Below are 20,078 nucleotides of genomic sequence, written 5' to 3'. Positions count from 1 at the left end.
TTTGAGCTCCTCCATTAATTCCTTTTGGTCGTTGAAGTAATTAATATTTTTCTTGGAAGCTTTGGAGACAACAGTATTGACTTTGTTGTCTTCTGAGTGTGTGTGTTTACTGTCACCAAAATAACCTTCTATGTTGAGTTTCTTTTTTGTTGTTGTTTGCTCATTTTCCTGCTGTTTCCCTTTTCTTTTAGTTTAAAAAACAGTTAAATTTAGGCTCTGTATCTGGATTAAGGGAACATTGTTTCAAGCTCCAGTTTCTTTGTGCAACTGCCTTCAGATCTGGCCCTGGAAATCTTTCTGCTTTCAGTTATTCCAAGGTGGTATGATATAAGGAGAGGTGTGATGAAAACTCTCCTGGCTTTTGCTCTTGTTTGTGAATAAACCCAAGCACTCTTTTACCCCTTGGAACTATGACCAATCCCCCTATCTCCCTCTGACGGCAAGGGCTAGTGTCTGCTAGGATTCCTACACCCTAAGATTGCACCCCTGGTCTACAGTCTGGCTCTACCTACAGGCAATATGACAAGAATCTTGTACCCAGAGCCAGCAAAGGGACCCCTGAGCAGTTGTCTAACCCTACCTCCATCCTTACCCTCTGTGGTTGAGAGTTCCAGAAGCCTTTGCTGCTGCTTCAGCTATACCCAAGGTTCATTGCTATTGTGGGGCCTGCCCTGGACCACTGCACTCTGCCACCATCCTGATGCACTAGATCTCATGTGCTGGCCTTCTAAATTGCTTGGTGCTGAAAAATTTTTTCACCTTGTCCTTTTGTGGATTATTTTGCTCCAGAATTCGTTTTCAGGCATTATATCAAAACTTTTTGGAGAGTAATTTGATAAAGATCAGATGGGTTTGTGTAATTTCTCTGCCATATTGGCTCCACCCCCACAGGTTTTATTATTAGCTCCATTTTACCAATAAAGAAACGGAGGTCCAGAAAAATTAAGTGTCTTGCCCAATCCAGGTCTAGCACTCTATCCACTGCACCACTGAATAAATGTACTTATTATATAGCAATGTTGCCTAAATAAGTCAGAGATATGATTAGATTAAAGGTTCACATAAGAGGCACAGATGTACCTTCCTGCATTTCCATTAGAATCCTACAGTTCAGAAGTTTGTCTCTGTCTGTGCAAGAATTTTGTTTTAAAGTGATTTTTTAAAAAATACAACTCTGATGGCACATGTGACGGGCTTGATTTCACAGATGATATTGACTCAGAAATCAATGAACTGGTCAGTACAAAATTAAAGAGAATAATGCTAGTCTAGCACTTATTAAGAATGCTACAATTGACGAAAAGAATGGAAATCATCTTTGTCCTGTGAGTACATCTTACAACAATAGCACTTTTCTCGAGGTATCTCACAGTCCACTGTGGACAATTTTCTTCAGGCTCTAGCAATGTTTTCTGTTGTTTAAAGACACACATTAATTTAAAGTTTTCCCCCATTTTCTCTGCAAATTACAGCATTCAGATGAAGTGGCAGCTGCTGTAATTAAGACACAGTTAATTGCCTATCCCCTTAATTGCAATGATAGGATTTTGACAGTTTGGTAAATAAGGATTGTTTGGTTTTCTCTGACAAACTAAGCTTCAGTCTGGTCTTCCCTAGGAAATGCTGAGTAATCAGGATTCTATGACAAAGGAGTCATCAGATGGAAAAACCAGGGAAGAAGCACATGCTATGATATTATAGTTGTTTCAAGCCCCCATCACTGTCAGGTGTGTGTGTGGGGGGGGGTGTATGCACAAACACATATACGTATAGTGTGTTGCATATGTGTGTGTGCAAATATACATGTGTACATACATGTGTGTCTGCAATATAGGACCGCATTTATGTGAACTTGACACATGCAAATTCAGCTATATGTAATTAGCAGTTAAAAAAATAAAGGCAGAAAATAGGTAAAATAAATGTATTTCATTACATGCTAAATCCACACCGTTTTCCCAAGTAAAGTCTCCAAGCAGTTTCCCAATCACAGTCGAATATTCTAGTACATTATTTCACATGAAATTTAAGTGCGCACATCAGCCTTTGTCTGGAGTTCTTACTCGTAACAAGTCATGTCTACGTCAGAGCAGTGCTTCTCTTTGTCTCATTAATACTATTCAGTTATTAATAGTGGCCCCCGTGTGCAAGAGTAGTGATGCTGGGAGCTCTGAGAAGCCTAAGAAAAGTCGTGAAATGCCTCCATATGTTCATAAAAGAAATACTTATTAAATGCTGGGGTTCCCTATTCTGCACAATTTTTGACTTACGCAAAATGTCTTAGAATGCATTTATTGGTCACATAAAATGAGGTCCAATTGTATATGTATGTGTATATACATGTGTGTCCATGTAAATGCATGCATGTATACATTCATGTGCGCACACGTGTGTAAATATGTGCCCTGTATATATAAACCCAGGTATATATGGATGGTGCATATATTAACATATAAACATACATATAAATATTTGTATGTGCACATGCCTGTTTCTCACTAATGTCCTCATCAAGGACATATAATAAAATTGTATATAGAAGGAAAAGAAGGCATGTAGTTCTGGAGTTATTAATGTTCTTTGTGTTACTTTGCTGCAGTACTAACAAGGCAAGAGACGTTTTTCCACAACTTTGGTATCTTCCTCTCTTTAAGATCCCTCCAGAACTGATCTCACGCTGGGTCACCTCCAGAGCGGAGACTCTCTATGAGCACTTGTAATCTGGCTGCTTTTCCCATCTTTGTTCCCATTTGTGCTGTTTCAGCCTCCCCTGTAATCACATCTGTTATGTTGCAGTCCAAATGAGTTGGCTCTACTGTGCCTGACAGAAAGAAAAGTTCATTACAGAAATCTCTGCCGATATTTCCCACTTTCCTTCTTGTCCTCCTTCCATTTTTATCCTGAATTTGCACAATAGGCTACCTCTTTAGCATCACACAATTGAATAAATGATGCAGAGAACAAACAGGGGGTGTTGTTTATTGATCGTGGGGGAGCGGCATTTAATTTGGTAGGGCAAGCAACACCTTAAGGGCTCTCTTCCTACCAGGGGTCACTCACCTATACATCCAAATTAATTCAAGAATTTTTAAAATATACAACAGAAATAACCTGGTTCAACAACCCTCTCATCACATAATGATGGGACGGATGTTCACCAAAGGGGTTCAGTGCTGTGATCGAGGAGATCTCAAGCTCAGGCGCCAAGTGGAAAAGCGTATCCCTATGGATGGTGAACTCTCCTAGATGCTTCCATTTGCAAATGATATTATTCTGGTTGCATCAAGCCCTGAGACTTGCATAATTAGAATCAGTTACCCTAAAAAGTATGATGCCTTCTCACGTTAATTGCTGACATAGGGAAGTCATAAATTGTGCATAGCCCCACCTCTCTCTCTCTTGATCTGATCAGTTTGGTGGAGGTGGCATGAGCTGAGTGGCAGGAGAATTTATTCACATGGCCTTATATTTTGTTAGATAATTGGTTTTTTTTTTACTTCTATTTCCTTTTTACTCCTACTTCAAGTGATTATTAATAAACTCTATAAAATATAATTCTTGGAGTTATTGGATATTCATTTAAATTTTATAGACTGCAGACTCCTAGAAGAAATTTATGATCTGCCAAAAGAATTTGGCAGTATCATCCACTCAGTAACAACCAAGTGAATAAAGAATTTTTTGTGCTCAAATTATTACATGGAGTTGAATGGAGAATCTCTAGAGTTTGTCCATCAGACGCATATCTGGTGCGATATGGACAAGAAAGACCCAGAATTAAGCATGAGAAAGGTTATGGGCTGAATTGCCTTTAGAATATTGTGAAGCCCTTTTACTAACCTAATTTCTCCAGAAACGACGGCTCAACCTTTTAATATCAGCATTCTTGGTTGTTATATGATTGTAAGACACGGTCTCCAAAGAACTGAAACTTGATATCATAAAGAAGTTGAGAGAAGTACATTGTGATCATTAGCCTACTCCAATGAATAACAAATAAGAACTATGAAAAAAACAACACAACAGTAAGAGTCATCAATGGGGAAATATATATGATCAAAGGAGAAAATGACCTGTTCACATGGTGAGGGTGATGAATAATAGGGGGGCAAATGGGCACTCCAGAGGAAGCAAGGAAATACCCCATGGAACACTTGTGATGTGACATGGACAAGACAACAGGATGGTCAGGCATGAATGACTGCATCATTGAGAGGAATATTGGTTCCCCAGTCCTTTGTATCTCCTGTGTTTTCCTTACCATTATGCCATTCCTTATTCTAAGTCTAACTTCTCCCTATCTCTGTCTTTTGTAGTTCTACTCATTTTGAAGACCAAATTCAAAGTATGGCTTCTATATTAAGACTTCCCTGATCTATCCAGTCAGAAATTACATTTCCATATGTCTCCTATCTCTCTTACCATATTTTGGGTATGTCTCTTGAGGGCAAAAAAGTGTGTCTTATTTATTTGTCTCCCCTGGGACCTAGGACAGTGCTCTGCCTATAAGCAAATGCTTAATAAAATATTCTTGAACTCCCAAAGTAACAAGGTTTGATTTATCCATTCATTCAACAACTTTTTCACTGTCCCCAGACAATTATCCAAGATTTTAAGTCATAAAAGAATTTCCAATCTCAATTAGTGGAAGGAGTTTCCATGTTAGGAATTACTTAGCCAGATGGCATCACAGGTCTAGACAATAATAACTGACATTTAAATACTGCTTTTCAGTTTACAAAACCCTTTGTGTACAATGACTGATTTAATCCTCACAACAACTCCATGAAGTAGGTAAATCAAGTAGGATTGTTTCTATTTTACAGATGAGGAAACAGAGTCAGAAAGTTTAAGGGCCTTGCCTGAAGTCACACAGCCACTATAAATAAAGCTCTGTGTTAAGTTTATAGATTGTGAATTAATTGCCCACCACTTTCCATTAAACCAGTCCCTTTGGGGTACTTTTGGACAAAATACATCAGAGGGTCAGTGAAAGCCATCTTCTCCTAGGACATCAAAGATCAACTAAGGTGATCAGAGTATCTGGCTCTTGTTTATAAATTTTTTAAGCATCTGAAAACCATACAGATTTGAACATTGCCTCATCTCCCTGGTCCTGAATCTCCTTGGTATACTTCCAACAGAAGCATCTGTTTAGCTGCTGGTTTTAACACAGTCCAGCATGGGACCTCCAGAAGCCTGTTTACTTACCAGATATATATACTGTTTCATTAAGAATTGGTTAATTAAGAAAAGTAAGATTCAGCAACGCTGGCAGCTCCTGGCCAGAGTCTGACTTTTAGTGGCCTTGATCCTGACGACCCACTTCAGGCATTCAGGGTTTCTTGGGTCATGTAGGGCTCTCTTTGTGCCAATTTTCTTATATTGCCTTTGAATGACTGCTTTGTAGTCTCAGCTACATTCTTCATTTCAAATCACAAACATTCCCCATGTGATAATTCTGTTTTGTTCTCCTCCACTTAAAAGTAGATTTGGCTACTTAACAATAGAGTATATTCAGTTTTATAGATATACTATGGTCAAAATGGGGAGCTGCAGGAAGGGTGTTCATTGGAATGTAGACAAGAGAGAACTTCCTAGCCAGAAAGACCTGGGTTTCATTCTGCCTTTGACCTATATGATCTCTCTCTATAGCTAGATAGATGATAGATAGATAGATAGATAGATAGATAGATAGATAGATAGATAGATAGATAGATAGATATAGATATAGATATGTAGATATAGATATATTTCTATATATATATTTCTTTTTCTGTCTCTCTGCCTCTATCTCTCTGTCTCTCTCTGTCTCTCTGTCTCTTTCTCTGTCTCTGTCTTTCTCTGTCTCTCTCTCTGTCTCTGTCTCTCTGTCTCTCTCTCTGTCTCTCTGTCTCTCTCTGTCTCTGTCTCTATATCTCTCTCTGTCTCTGTCTTTCTCTGTCTCTGTCTCTGTCTCTATATCTCTCTCTGTCTCTGTCTTTCTCTGTCTCTGTCTCTGTCTCTATATCTCTCTCTGTCTCTGTCTTTCTCTGTCTCTGTCTCTATATCTCTCTCTGTCTCTTTCTCTGTCTCTCTCTGTCTCTGTCTCTGTCTCTCTGTCTCTGTGTCTCTCTCTCTGTCTCTCTCTGTCTCTGTCTATATCTGTCTCTTTCTCTGTCTATATCTCTCTCTGCCTCTCTCTCTCTGTCTTTCTCTGTCTCTGTCTCTGTCTGTCTCTGTCTCTGTCTCTGTCTCTCTCTCTCTCTCTCTCTCTCTCTCACCACCCCACTTGGTTCTCATGAAGAAAAAGCACTGATCTGTATAGACAAAAGGATTTTCCTTACCCTATTCTCTGTGCCAACGAAATCACAGGCCCAGGTCCCACCTCTAGTGTCAGAAAGTCATTCCAGGAGATCAAAGAACTGCCAGTAAAATGGTAAAGCTTGAGGGGATCTTGGGGGTCATCCACTCCAATTTTATTACTCATGGAAGTAGTCCAATAACCATTATTTTAGTCTATTAGGTCTGTTTGGAACTTGTATTTGGGGAATGAGGGAAGATTTATCTGAGCCACAAAGCCTGAATCATGATCCTCACTCCCTTTTCAAATTCAAATTTCACGGAATCCTATTCCTGCCCCCACTTGCACCCCCTTCCATCAAATTTCTGAGAAAATTCATGCCAGAGTGAGGCTGCCATTCTACAAATGGAACTGTGCATTGTGATCTTCTGTAGATTTCACAGGTAAGAATATTGTTCTTCATCTTTCCTTTTTCTAAGAGGACCAAAGACACCATGGGGTGATATCTTGACTCCCAAATGAATTAGATTTAAGTAGGCAGAGTTGCACAAAGACTTCAGCTTCACTCTTTCTTCCAAAGCCAGTTACCAAAAAAAAAGAAAAAAAAGAAAAGAAAAGTTCTCTGAGTTCTGAGTGAGAACATCATTGCTCACCATGGCAATCAGGGAGACTTCATTGAAAAACTGTCATTAATGTTGTCCTTTAAGGATTGAGAAAGAAAGAATCCAACAGGTAAAGTTGAGCAGGAAAGAGGACAAGTTAAAAAAACAAACAAACAAAAAAAAAACAATTTGAAAGCAAAAGCACAGATAGCTAAAGCCAAGAAAGTCAAGAAGGTTGTCCCAGGAGAGTGAGATCCTAGATCTTAATCTAGAAAGGACTTAAGAGGTCATCTAGTCTAATTCCCTCAATGAGATGAAGGAACTAAAATTTAAAGAGGTTATGTATTTGACTTTAAAATTACTCAGGAAATAAGCCTTAGAGGTGAGATGAACCTACATCCTCTACCTCAAAACCCAGTGCTTTTTTCCACTATACCAGACTGTACACAGAGAAGTGCATGAACAAAACAATGAGATAAGGAAAAAAAGCCAACAAAGAGATTAGTTACTGAGCAGAAGGAGAACCAAAACAGTTTGAAGATGGAAAAACTCATATGCCTTAGCATTTAGGTGGCCTTTAAGGGAATGGTATTAAAGAGGGACAAATAAATTTTAAGGACTGGAAGGAGAAAGTAATTGGTAAATAAGCATGGGGGCATGACACTGAATTTAAACAACTTTTTGGGAAATTTAGCAATAAAATGATCAATGAGACAGTAGCTAGTTGGGATTAAAAGAATCAGGGGAAGATTTTGGGAGTATTGTTTTTAAAGATAAATATGTAAGTACATTTGTAAGTATAAAAGAAGGGAGAAGCAAGATACAGATTGAAGATGCTATGAAAGAAGGGAGGGTTATTTGAAAAATCTAGAAAAGACAAGAAGGAATGGAATCAGGGGTGGAAGTAGAAGAATCAGTCACTCCATTATCACTTATTAAAATCTTCCTTTGAAGCCAATTTCCATCCCCCAAAATTGCACAAAATATAGGCTTTTAATACATAATTTCATTTCTTAATATCTTTTTTTTTAAAATAATCCCTTACCTTCCATCTTGGAGTCAATTGACTCCAAGGCAGAAGAGTGGTAAGGGCTAGGCAATGGGGGTCAAGTGACTTGCCCAGGGTCACACAGCTGGGAAGTGTCTGAGGCCAGATTTGAACCTAGGACCCCTTGTCTCTAGGCCTGGCTCTCAATCCACTGAGCTACCCAGCTGCCCTCCTCATTTCTTAATATCTTAAAGGAAAAAAATATCATTAAGCATCCAAATTTTTTCACAGATCTATTCCTACTCCAAGAAACTATAGAAGAAGGCTTAGAAAATGATGTTCTAAAATATTCTTAGCTATAGTCCCATTTACTTTTTCTCTTTCACAATGGGATTTCAGCAAGGGATGGAAAATCCATCCTGGTAGCTTTTCCGTTTCACATGACATTGGATTCCCCAGAGTAACCAGGAGGGCACTGACAGCATACTGTCCCAAGACGTGGCATCTTTTGGACCAACTTTTCAATCAGTGGACAAGCATTTAAGCCCCTAGTAGGTATCAGGGGCTATGCTGTGTGAAAAGGAATGTACTTTTCCTGCCCTCAAGAAGTTTACATTCCAAGGCTCACTGTTGTCTCATTTCATAATACCTTAATTATGATGTAAATGGTTAAGTCTAGTCATCATAAGGAAAGTTTTCTGTCTCACTGCAGGATTTCAAAACTAGGGAATCTATGGAACTACTGTTCTCTTAAGGCTGACTTTGTTTCTTTCATCATCTAAGAAGGGAAGATTTTCCTCTCACCATGATGCCCGTCTAAACAGGTAACTCTAATGATTGTTGACTACAGAAATCTGACCTCCCATCAAAGTATATGTTCCTGAAAACTCACCAAATTTGGCCAAATTAAATCTTATTTTAAATCCTATAAGGGAAGGGTCAATATGGCTGGGTAGATAGAGAGCCAGCCTTGGAATATGAAAGATCTGAGTTCAAGTCCAACACATAGTTTACTGCGTCCCTGGGCACACTCTACCTCTCAGTGCCCCAGGCAGCTCTTTAAAACTACAAACTATAGGACTGTTCCTGAGCTGAATTAGTGGAGGGAAGTTTCCTCCTTGGCCTTTATATATTAAACCCTCAGGGCCATAGGACTGAACCCCCCCCCAAAAAAATGGGTGTAGAGGGTAAGGAAGATGGGTTACTATTTTTAAATAATTTTTCCCAAATAGCTATAAAAATAATTTTTTAACATTCACTTAAAATATTTTTGATGGGTTGCTATGTAATGGAATCCTGTAGTAAATAATTTTAGGACAATTATTCTCTGAGCTTCAGAGGGTTGGACTACATGACCTCTAAGGTCTCTTCTAAGTATGTCTTTGAATGTATGATAGGAATGTCAAGGGGGTTGGGTTGTTCATGGGTCAGGGTTTAGTCTGCCATTATGACTCACAAAGCCCCAAAGTCCACCCATGATATACACAAAAACCTCCAAAAAACCAGGATGAAAATTGTGCTTGAATCTATTTCATTGCAGACCATCTGAATGGCACCAGCTAAGTTTGCTCCTGATTTTCTGTCTCTAAAGAAAGCCATTCAGTGGTAGGGAAATGGTAGAACTGGGAGTTAAATTTGGTCAGTACATTTCCTTCTCAGTACTGAATTGGTGATACTTCTTAGCCAGAATTATTTAATTCACATTTTGGGGGTCAGTGAGGTAGTGCAATAGATAGTGTGCCAGGTCTGGAGTCAGGATGATCTGGATTCAAATCTAGCCTCATGCACTTCCTAGCTGTGTGACCTGGGCAAGTAACTTCATCCCAATTGCCTAGCCCTTATCATTCTTTTGCCTTACAATTGAAATATACAGACAGAAGTTAAGGAATTTTTTTTAATTCACATTTTAGAAAGAAAAGAGCCACACCTTCTTCTAGTCACCAGACAGCTAATGTAGCTAGGACTGCTAGTGATTCTTAAATAATAGCACAAAGAATATAAAGTCTGGGCCTGAGTTCAAATCCAGCCTCAGACACTATGTGATGTTAGTCAAGTCACCTAATCTCTGTCTCATTCTCCTCATCTATAAAATGGGGATGATACCAGTACTTCCCAGATGCTGTGAGAATCAAATGAGATAATATTTGTAAAGCACCTGACACATAGTAAATGCTATATAAATGTATCCAGCCTCAGACACTGACTATGTGACTTTAGTCAAGTCACCTAATCTCTGTCTCATTTTCCTCATCTATAAAATGGGGATGATACCAGTACTTCCCAGATGTTGTGAGAATCAAATGAGATAATATTTGTAAAGCACCTGACACATAGTAAATGCTATATAAATGTTAGCTATTGTTATTGTTAATTAGGGCAGTAGGTGGCACAGTGGATAGAGCACCAGGTTTGGAGTCAGGAAGACTGGAGTTCAAATCCAGCCTCAGACACTTACTAGCTGTGTGACCCTGGGCAAGTCACTTAATCCTGTTTGCTCAGTTTCCTAATCTATAAAATGAACTGGACAAGGAAATGGTAAACCATTCTAATATCTTTTCTAAGAAAACTCCAAATGGAGTCACAAAGAGTTGGACACCACTGAAATGACTGAACAACAACAATTTTTATTAGAAAGTACTTCCCAAATGTACCCCCTCTCCAAACTCCAAACTGTGTCTTAGACAAGGATGCCACTCTCAGAGGCAAAACAAAAAAAATATGCAGGTTGCTGGTAGAGTTGTGAATTGATCCAACCATTCTGGAAGGTGATTTGGAACTATGCCCAAAGGGCTTTAAAAGAATGCACGCCCTTTGATCCAGCCATACCACTGTTGGGTTTGTACCCCAAAGAAATAAAAAAATGGTTGTTTGTACAAAAATATTTATAGCTGCACTTTTTGTGGTGTCAAAAAATTGGAAAACGAGGTGCTGTCCATCGATTGGGGAATGGTTGAGCAAATTATGGTATATGATAGTGATGGAATACTGTGCTATAAGGAATGATAAAGAGGATGATTTTGGAAAGAATTGGAAAGATTTCCATGAACTGACATAGAGTGAAATAAGCAGAACCAGGAGAACATTATACATAGGAACTGAAATATTGTGGGACAATCAAATGTGATACTTTGCTACTAGCAGCAATGCAATGATCCAGGACATCTCTGAGCAACCTTTGACAAAGAATGCTATCCACATCCAGAAAAAAACTGTGGGAGTAGAAATGCAGAAGAAAACATATGATTTATCACTTGTTTGTATAGGTATATGATTTGAGGTTTTCATTTTAAAAGATTATTCTATTACAAAAATAAGTAAAATGGAAATGGGATTTGAGTGCTAATATATAACCTAGTGAAATTGCTTGTCAACTCTGAGAGCGGGGAGGGAAGTGGGGAGGGAGACAACAAGAATCATGTAACCATGGGAAAGGTTAAAAAATTAAAATAAAAAATTAAAGAAAAGAAAAGAAAAATATGCAGGAAGTAAGGGCAACTCTGGAAATACCCAATGACAACCAAATTGTACTTAACTAGAGAAAAATTGTTTCAATTGTTTGCAGCAATTAGATACTGCTCTCTAAATGATCCTGAGATTATCTAAAAACCTTATAGATTATATTAAGCCCTGGAATTATGGTTCAAAGATCCTCCCCCTGTCTAATGGCCTCAATGGCTTCCATGGATTTCTTCAAGACTCAATGCAAATCCTACCTTCTGCAATAAATGTTTCCCATTCTTCCCCTCTTAGTGCCCTCCCCTCTGAGATAATGTCTCATTTATATTTGTATACATGGTAAGTGCTTAGTTGTACTTATTACTCTTGTATATATGTGTATGTAAGCACATACAAGGTTATTGGTTTGTTTCTTCTCTCATTAGAATGTGAGCACCTTGAGGGAAAGGACCATGTTTTTTTGTCTTTCTTTGTATGGACAAAACTTAGTGCAGAGCCTGATGGATGCATAATATTTGATATATCCTTGTTGACCAAGTGACTGTCACACAGGATTATCATAGGGGAAGTGCCATTTAAAACTCTTCACAATCTTCCCAAACCAACTTCTCCAGTCATATTTCCTCTTCAGGAATTCTCTGGTCTAGTTCAACTGGCCTTTGTTATGGTGAAAATCACCTTTAAAGATTGTTAAAATATTAATTTATGGTCGCCAGGGAATTCAGCTATGTAATTCCCTAAATGAAACACTCAAGTCAGAAAGAAGTTTATGGTGGTTTAATCACAACAGGAGTAAGAAAAGGGAGAGGGAGAGAAGGAGAGAGGAGGAAAGGGAAAGAGTTTAATTCAACCTTCTGGGAGAGCCAGAGGGAGTTTTAGGCCTGGAAGGCCAAGGTAGAGAAGGGAATCAGTCCTTGACTCTCGTGACAGATCTGAAAGAAGCTGTCTGCAGGCCTCCTCCCTGCTCAAGCTCCTAGCACCAACTGGCGGCTAGCCCTCTCTACAGGAAGTGCTCGAATTCCAGAGGCTGTTCCCTACCTCACTTCCTGTGCCTCACAAGTGCCAATGGTGGCTCTAGCTTGACCTAGGACGGCCCAGAGGTCTGTCCTTTTTTGCACATCAAATAATTAAATCTTGAGTTTTTGCTGCAGCCCTTCCTAATCTCTACCTGAGTAGGGTGGAGATTGTAGTTTCTAAAACCTGACTCTATTACTCCAAGTATCTCCATTGTCATTGATCAGGAAATAGCTAAACTTGTGCCATATTCCATATGAAGGTTTTCAAGGATTCTCTTACTCCTCACCCAAAATTATTTATTCATCAAATAAATAATAGCCTGAAAAAAAAATCCTCACTGATCCCTACAATTCTGTCAGTGTATCAGATAATCATTCTTTTCCTTTTCAGCTGAACTCCTGGAAAAAGTTGTCTTCACCCCCTTGCCTCCATTTCTTCTTCTCTCTAATTTCTTGGGATTTTGTAATCTGGCTTCCAATATCAGACCTCAGCTGCAATTATTCTCTCCAACATTATCAATAATCTCTTGACTTCCAGAGGAAGTAGGAAGAAGACTGAAGTCTTTTCTAGATCTTCATCTTTACTGAATTTTCTGCAGCATTTACATAGTTTCTCTCTCCTGAAAGGGTTTTTATGACATAGGTTTCTTGGTTCTTTTCCTTACCCTTTCTAACTACTTCTTCGGAGTCTCCATTGCTGCTCCGTCTTTTCTATAATGCTCTGTGTTCCCCATGGCACTCTCCTAGACTTTATTCTCTCCCTCTCTCTCCCTCTCTCCCTCTCTCCCTCTCTCCCTCTCTCTCTCTCTCTCTCTCTCTCTCTCTCTCTCTCTCTCTCTCTCTCTCTCTCTCTCTCTCTCTCTCTCTCTCTCTCTCCTTTCTCACTTGGTAACTCCTGTAATTCCATGCATATTCCTGACATACCAGGTAATATTATATGGCTCTATCATATTCACAATCAGGATAAACTCTGAAGAAACTGCTAAGAGTTTTTAAAGCCTACTTCCAGATCCATATTTTAAATAGCAATACAAAATAAACCTTTTATTCATTCCAAACTTCTAGGCCAGAAGTGTCAAACTTGGATCAGTAAAATTCCCAAATGTAATCTGAACCAGATTAAGATGTAATTGAGAAATGCTTAACAAACTAAATGAATTACAATACAACATAGTTAATTAGTTTGTGCTTTCCTGAGTCAATGGGGTGGAGGGTAGCATTCTATTTGAGTTTGACTCTACTAGTCTAGCTAATTCATTTTGTGGCACTGATTTGTTTAAAGTAGATTCATTAGTAAATTTTAATTTGAGGGTGCAGGGAATATGACTTCCTATCCAATGCTGAAGCCAGAGTTGAAATTGAATAGTGGATCTTTGTCTCCTCTGAGGCAGAGGACTGGATTTGTTTGGCTCTGGAAGGATTTATTTGTGTGAAAATTGGAAGGAGAAACTACCACTAAAGTTATAACCAATGATTATAATAATCTATATTTTTAAGGAGATAAAAGATGTTGTTAATGGTGAAGAAAACAGTTATGTAGTACTGGCTGACAAGAATATGGAAATGATGGTACATAAAACAGCAAAGCCCAATGGCTTCATATTTCATTTATCACATTTAGATTTGGGATGTGGTTACATTCTGTGAGATTGACAAAAACATTCACAGAAGCTAATAACCATTTCAATTCAATTCAACAATAAGCATTTATTAAATACTTACTAGGTGTTAGGAACTATGCTGGGTCCTTAATGCTTACTCTCCTTTTGGTTTATTGGAACATAGTTGTTTACAGGTTCTTTCCACCATTAAACTGCAAGTACCTTAAGAGCAGGGCTGACTTTCACCCTTCTTTGAATCCTGTAAAAATAATAAATGACGAGCTACATAAAAATAGATAGAAAACTCACCAATACAGTTTCAAAACTGTTTGGATACTAAGTATCTTCAGTGATGAAGTGAAGCTCAAATGTGAACATCCCTTCAGGGCCAGGCTCAAGGATGCCAAAGAGACTCTTATTATAAAAATAAAATATTTATTTAAATATATAAGGATAACAAAGATTTCTGATTCTAAATCCACCCAAATAAACTCCCTGGTTCTGCAAGGAACCGCTTCTCCCATGCTTCACAGGCTACACTAATCCTTCCTGATCTGACTAACCCAAATTTCATACTATCTAAATAAAACCTTCTACTAGTATCCTTATAATTCTTAACTTCACCTTCAAATTATAAAATAGCAAAGACTAGCTGTTTGAGTCTCAACAAGAATCAAGTTAGGACTCTGAGTGTTAACAGACTCAGAGTCCAAACCAAAGACCAGGTTTTTCTTTGGTCTTACCAGAGTTAAATCAATCTCTAAAAACCACAATAGATAGTCGATAGTGTTTCCCAAGTTGAGAAAAGAAAACACTGAGAACCTTCAGATCTTTCCCTCAGACAAAGAGAGAGAGGCAAAGATGTTATCTCCTCCAGCCCTGAGAGAGAGTCTCTGAGTGTGTGTCTCTGTCAACTGCCAGAGAGCAACTCCCAACTGCCAGAGAGAGTAATTGGCACAGAAAAACAGTTATAACTGTCAACATCTGAAATCAACATGCTCTCTCATCTCCGCTTCAAATTCCAATTCTTTTCTCAAGTCAGCCACTTTATTTCTTATATCTAAACTAATAAAACAATACGTATTTTCTAATATCATCCTTATAATCCCCAGCACTTAGCATAGTGCCTTACACATAGTAGGTGGATAATAAATGCTTATTTGTTTATAAATTAATATTATTTATAAATGTCTTTCATATTATAAATGTTTGTTATATTTTAAAGTTTTTTATATTATATAGGAATGTGTAAATATTATAAAATTTAAATTATGTAAATAAATATATATCAATGTATAAATAAATTTGACTGATAAATAAGACCAAAAAGAATATTTCCTGCCCTTGAGGAGTTTACATTCTACTTTAGGGTATATAGCAATTATGGATAAGCAAATATGAAGTAAATATAAAGTAATTTCAAATGATAGAGAAAACTAACTTCTAAGTGAGTCAATGTGGACTTTGAAGGGATCTTGGGATTTGAAGAAATAGGGATGAACTAGGGCATACCATGCATTGATAATGGCAGATGGAATAAGTAGAGAACTTGAAAGGGGAATAAGATGAAATAAAAGTGGAAATGGTAGCAATTTCCTCTTACAGATTACATTTGTGTTAGGGAGAGAATAGAGAGAGGGCAACCAGGAATAGTGAAAAGAGACATTGAACTTGAAATCTGAAAAGTGGGAATTAATGATCAGGTTGGCAGTGTCATAAAAAATTCATTTAACTTTTCTAAAACATGATTTCTCTGTACACTAAATGGGAAACAACAGCATTTCTGTTGCCTCTCTCAAAAGGTGGTTGTGAAGGAAGGAAAGATAAATAGATGGATAGACAGATGGGTGGATAAATGGATGGATGGATAGATAGATAAATAGATAGATAGATAGATAGATAGATAGATAGATAGATAGATAGATAGATAGATAGATAGATAGATGGATGGATGGATAGATGAATAGATAGATAGACCTTTGAGTCCCCTCCCAGATTTAAATTGTAGAATTCTAAGTGAATTAGTAGAGAAGACAAGTAAGTGTCCACTCTCTGGCCATTTTCCTGGTAAGGAGGCACTGTCAGTTCTTTGAAGGCCAGGTTTTCTGCTGCTCCCTAAGGACTTTACGCCAACTTATGACCGTTCACTGCAATGAACATTTGCATTGACACTGCTGCTTTAGTACAGCTAACCAAGACCACTCCTGTTGACTGACAAACCTTGGTAACCAGTGAATGATTTCTTTATTCCAGGGAGCAGTGACTCAGAATTTCTAGACACTGACAAAATATTCCATTCTCAAAGGCAGAGTCAATCCCAACCTTATTAGGAAGACATTATTTCTAGGTGCACTGAGCTTATTTGTCAAAGTCTGCCCCCTCCATTCTCCCCACCTCATCCCCACTCCCATTTCTTCCTTGGTAATGAAAAATAAAGCCTTGGGAGGTGTGATGGAGTAGGAAAAACACTGGATTTAGAATCAGAGGACATGGGTTTAAAACTAGGCACTGCCACTTAATTGCCATGTGACTCTGAGCAAATTGCTTCACCTGGGAATTAGGTCATGTAAAATGAGAGAGGGCTATGCCAGACAATCCCTTAAGGTCCCTTCCAGTTCTATGATCTTGAGCAACTATGTTGTTTTTCATACTTAAACTATCAAATTAAGACCAGAACGTGAAGTAATAAAGCAAGGGTCCAATCCATTTGTGTTAGTTTTTCCCTAATTTTAGAAAATAGGGTCTGAAGTCTGGAAGAGACCTGAGTTCAAAACCAGATTCAAACATTTACTGATTGTGTGACCCTGTACAAATCACTTAACCTCTAGAGATTTGTCTCATTTTTCTCAACTGTAAAATGAGGATAATAATAGTGCCAACCTTCCAAGACTGATGTGAGGAGCAAATGAGGTAATAATTATATAAATCACTTAGTACAGTGCCTGGAACAAAGTAAAAACTGTACAAATGTGTATTCCCTTTCTTTCCTTCCCTAGTCACTTCTAACAAGAACAATAGACATTTACATCACTCTTAACTTTGCAAAGCACTTGACATGCATTATTATCTCATTAGATGTACTCTCAACACTCTTGTGAAGTAAGAAGTACAGCTATTTTTATTTCCATTTTTAAGATTCATAGAGGTTAAATGACTTGCCCAGTCATGTAGCCAGTAAACATCAGAAGGAGAATCTGAATCCAGGACTCTCCTGTCTCCAAGTCCAGCACTGTTTCTAATATACCAAACAGCCTCTTACAGCAGTGAGATACATAAAAACCTATTGTAATGAATGACAGCTGACTACCAAATTGTTTGGTCTTGATGGAATTATTCATATTAACACTGTATGAAAATATAACCCATGTTTGCAAGCTACAGTAATAACCCAGAGCTGATACCCAGTCTTCCTTATAGTGAATTAATTGGTAGAAAACATTTGGAACCCAATAAGGGAAGGAAGAAGTCATCAAGCAAAAAGAACCATGGATCTCTTTGAATTCTGGGTCCTAGGACAAACTCAATAGTTGAGTGAGAAAAGGAAGGAGGAGGACAACTTGGGGTGCATAGAGAAGCACCAGTGCCAGCTGAGAGCTCTGCAGCAACTAAGAGCAAAAGGTAGGGGGAAGGAGACAAAGAAAGTGAGAGGCAGAAGAGAGGGTGGATGAAGGCAAGGACACTTAGTTGCTTAAGACAGTCAACCCTACCTAAATGTAGTTGGAACTGGGCAATTTCAGTGAAAGGTAGAAAGAACAGGAGGCAGTCGTTGGGCATTGAGGTAATGAAACAATGTAGTAAAGGGGAGCAAATAGAGCATGGGGTTTGGAAACAGGAAGACTCCTTTCATGAGTCTATATCCAGCCTCAGACACTTCCTAGCTGTATGACCTGGGGGAAGTCAATGAACTGTATCTGCCTCAGTTTCCTCATCTGTAAAATGAACTAGAGAAGAAAATGGCAGACCACTCTAGTATCATTGCCAAGAAAACCCCAGATGGAGTTAAGAAAGAATGACACACAATTGAAAAATGACTGATGACTGATAGTAATGGTGGAAGATGGGTCCTGAAAGAGACAAGATCCCATGATATAATTACATTCTCTAGGAAAAGACAGAGAAGGGTAAGGAAGTAATTTGTTGGAGGAAGGGGGTGGGGAAAGCAAGGGCTTAATAGAACAACAGGATCTTACCCAAGACACATGATTTTATGAACTATAGGAGAAATAGTCCCATGAGGCAGCTAGACAGTTCAGTAGAGAGAGTGTTGTCCTTGAATCAGGAGGACTTGAGTTTATCCTATCTCAAATATTTACTATTTTCACTGTATATGATCCTGGAGAAAGTCTTCCCTTTGTTTCCTCATCTGTAAAATATGGATTAATAACCATAGAACCTATCTCGCAGGATTGTTCAGGAGTCACGTAGCAAAATGTTTGTAATATACTATGCAAAACTTAAATACTAGGGAAAGCTAGATGGCTCAATGGATTGAAAACCAGGCCTAGAGATGGGAGGTCCTGGGTTCAAATGCAGTCTCAGAGATTGCCTAACCCTGGGGAAGTCATTTAACTCCCATTGCCTAGCTCGTACTTCTCTTCTGTTTTGGAACCAATACTTAGTATTAATTCTAAGACTGAAAGTAAGAGGTTTTTTAATTGTTTAACTTTATAAAAATATTATATAAATGTTATTTTCAAAGAAGATATCCTACTTCACCCCCTTTCAATGAATGTAATCCCAGAAATCCTTGAATGCAATTATAAGGTATCAAATGTAGAAGTTGTTACAGATAAGTTTCAATGTGAAAGCAAAAAGTATGTCTATAGAGACTATATGCCTAGTCTTTGGGGGAATATTGAGCAATGCAATATGAGACATCTCAGAAAATATTTCTTATGAATCTGTGCACAGGATAATCAACAAACATCTATGAAGCACCTATTTTGTGACAGGCATTGGGGCTAGATGCTGGAGAACAAACCAAATAGGCAACTTATACTCTGTTGGAGGAAACATTATATGCATCTATGAGTAAACCCAAAATATATTCCTGGGAAATAAAAAATAATTACTGGGAATCACGGGAAGATTATTCAGCTGGAAGGTGGGGATCAGGAAATGCCTCTGTAAGAATCCATGCTTGAGCTGAGTTTGAAGGAAGCTGTAGATTCTAGGAAGCAGAGAGGAGGAGAGAGTGTACCTGGGATGTAAAGGCCAGTCTTGCAAAGGAATGGAGATACTGGTAAATAGAGGTAAAATACTGTATACAAAAGTCAACAACTAGTCCAGTTTGGTCAAACCAACTTCACAAACTTTTTTTTTGCCTTTCCAAGAAGAACCTAAAAAACATCTTTCCATTAGCTGAAACTTCTTTTTGTTTTCTGGCTTTATTATAGCAAGAACATCAATGAGCTCCTCCAGCAGTATAACCTCTCACTGGTCATTGGACAAGGAGCTTACATTTAGAGCCAGGTTCAAATTTATGGACCATCTAACAATGGTGAGATACTTAGGGTCATCTGCCTTCTTTCCTGGCCTGATGCTCTTTGGCTAGAGAGCTGAAGGGGACCAAACAGAATGGATAGCCATAACTGCTTTTTTCTTTGTTCTCTAACTTGCCAAAGAATATATCGCCATTTGACTAATGGTAAACCTCTTTTTGTTCCTAGGGGGGAAAATCAGCTTTTTCTTTTGAATTTAGTGCAACTTTGCTCCACTTAACACAACAGATGTGCACCAGAAAGGACGTGTACAGATTACATTTTTTTCACATTAATAGAATCACATCATGCAGGCAGTCCCTTGCCTAGAAGAGTGCATTGCTTTTATGAAAATGTGATTTTAGAGGAGCAATTTTTAATCGCTTTTGTGTCATGGACTCCTCTGGAAGACTAGTGAAGCCTACAGACCTGTTTTCAGAATAACATTTTTAAATACAAAAGAGAAAAAGAATAGGCTTTAAAAGAAAATCAATTCCATTGATATATCATAGGTGAATTATACATACTTATATAATTATTATATATTATATGATTATTATATAATATATATTTACAATATATATAATTATTAAAGTAGTTATATGTATTTACAACTTTATATAATATGGATATAATATATATATATATCACA

The 20,078-nt window shown here is 38.0% G+C and overlaps 1 protein-coding gene and 1 long non-coding RNA gene across 2 annotated transcripts in view; one reads left to right on the top strand and one right to left on the bottom strand.

Moving 5' to 3' along the window:
- Positions 1 to 1,303: 1,303 nt before the first annotated feature.
- On the bottom strand, positions 1,304 to 8,055 carry LOC103095159 (uncharacterized). Its single transcript, XR_008916240.1, has 3 exons — positions 6,327 to 8,055; positions 3,841 to 4,003; positions 1,304 to 2,821 (listed from the first exon to the last, which is right to left on the bottom strand). It is a non-coding gene; the product is annotated as an uncharacterized LOC103095159 (long non-coding RNA).
- Positions 8,056 to 8,543: 488 nt separating this feature from the next.
- SPMIP3 (sperm microtubule inner protein 3) overlaps positions 8,544 to 20,078 on the top strand; it is a 32,011-nt gene continuing 20,476 nt past the window's right edge. Inside the window, exon 1 of the mRNA XM_007481528.3 lies at positions 8,544 to 8,697. The gene's annotated coding sequence lies outside the window, so the exon portion shown is untranslated. The remainder of the gene's footprint in view (positions 8,698 to 20,078) is intronic.

Source organism: Monodelphis domestica, chromosome 2 (genome assembly GCF_027887165.1).
Source record: "Monodelphis domestica isolate mMonDom1 chromosome 2, mMonDom1.pri, whole genome shotgun sequence".
Lineage (NCBI taxonomy): Eukaryota > Metazoa > Chordata > Mammalia > Didelphimorphia > Didelphidae > Monodelphis > Monodelphis domestica.
The sequence above is the reverse complement of the archived record's forward strand: the minus strand, read 5'-3'. Positions and strand labels throughout refer to the sequence as shown.